A 1734-nucleotide genomic window follows, 5' to 3' on the forward strand; every position below is an offset into this window, starting at 1 on the left:
GGCGAGCCCATGGCTGCTCCGCCCACCGCCGGGTCGAGGGAAGTGGACCGGACAGGCCGACCCCGCCCTTGGACGCTGTCCGAGGCCCCGCCCGACGCACGCCCGCGGCGGCTCTGCGCCTTTGTTCTCGCCACCTAGCGGTCCCCAGGAGGCTCTGCGTCCGCCCGAACCCCACGCGGGCTCGAGGTACTCCATGCAAAGCTTGGTTTGGCCGAAAAGTGATACTTAATATGAAAATACAAAAGCGAGAGAGAGGAAAAGAACGGGCAGGTGGTATGGTGGTTAGGGACGCTGGACTCCCGCATGGCTGAACACTGTTCGAGTCCCGGATCTGGCAGTTTGCTTTCTCCATTTTTCTCTCTCTCTCTCTCTCTCGTTCTGTCCCTCTCTGGTCAAATTAAAATAAATAAAGATAAATAAAATAGTTATTTTTTTTTAAAAAAAGCCTCTCTTACCTTTGCCAGAGCTCACCACTGTTATTATACTGTTTTTTAACTTGCTATGGGGCACGTGGGCTCACCAGAGAGAGACGGGGGTGGGGGGAGGGGGGCAAAGTGGTGTCTCTGTGTTTTCTCAGCGCATAGACACACCCAGTTCCTCTTCTCCCCCACCAGAAGCTTTGAGTGTTTAGTGTTGTTTGGAGAAGTTAAGGATCAATTGTTATCCCATTCTCATCATTCTGCTCTCTCTCTCTCTCTCTCTGCCTCTTTGGTCAAATTAAAAAATAAATAATAATAACAAATAAAATTAGATAAAGAAATGATTTTTTTTAATTAAAAAAAGGTGAGTTCATCAATTGTTATCTCATTCCCATAATTCTTCTCTCTCTGTCTGTTTTTTTTCCCCCCCAGGCTTTTGCTACAGGGTGTGTGCCCTAGCAGGAGAGAGACAGAGAAGAACAGAGATTGGGAAAGTGAGAAATTACTCAAGATGGCCTCGCTGCAGTCCCTCCTACTCCGATCTCTCTTCCAGATGTGGGGCACGCCACGCACACACACACACCGATGTGATTTTCTTTCTTTTCTTTCTTTCTTTTTTTTTTTTTTTTTTGAGAGGTTTTTGCTATAAGGCGATAGGGCGCCTGCGCTCGCCAGACAGACAGAAAGAGACAGAGACACAGAAAGCGAGAAATCACCCCCCTGGGGGATGGCCACGCCATAATCCCTTCTCCTCCATTCTCCTCTCAGGATCTTGGGCACGCACACATACGCGCCTGGTGTGAGTTTAAGCCTCCCGGTCCGAGACTCGAACCACGGTCGACTGCATGGGAGTCCAGCAACATAGCCATTATGCTAACTGCTGGTCCCGCTAATGTGATTTTCAAGCCGCCAGGTCTAGAAGTTGAACCACAGTCGGCCATGTGGGAGTCCAATGCCTTAACCACCATGCCACCTGCTGCCCCCTTCTGTCTTTTTATAGCAATGGCTGTGAGCTTTTTCATGCTATTAGCTGCTTCTATCCTTTTTCAAATTCCCTTTTTCTCTTTTGCTGATTTCCCTAAGGGGAGGCTTTTTCTTGACTTGCAATTTTTTTTCTGGAGCTCTAAACAATAAATAAAAGAGAAAACACACATTTCAATGGCTTCATTTGGAAAACTTGCCCGTTTCCATCTCCAGCTATGCGCTCACTGCAACTTGTATGTTCATTAGTTCCTTTTTTCCTTCCTTGGTTCAAAAAAGCTTTTCTTTTCTTTTTTTTTTTTTTTTTTTTTTTTTTCGGATAGGGGGCGATGGG

General features: G+C 47.1%; 1 protein-coding gene across 1 annotated transcript in view; it reads right to left on the bottom strand.

The window, feature by feature from the left end:
* Positions 1-1734, bottom strand: part of YDJC (YdjC chitooligosaccharide deacetylase homolog) — a 3669-nt gene that overhangs the window by 1639 nt on the left and 296 nt on the right. The gene's annotated exons all lie outside the window — the stretch shown is intronic.

Source organism: Tupaia chinensis, unplaced genomic scaffold (genome assembly GCF_000334495.1).
Source record: "Tupaia chinensis unplaced genomic scaffold, TupChi_1.0 Scaffold000024_1, whole genome shotgun sequence".
In the NCBI taxonomy this organism is placed as follows: domain Eukaryota; kingdom Metazoa; phylum Chordata; class Mammalia; order Scandentia; family Tupaiidae; genus Tupaia; species Tupaia belangeri.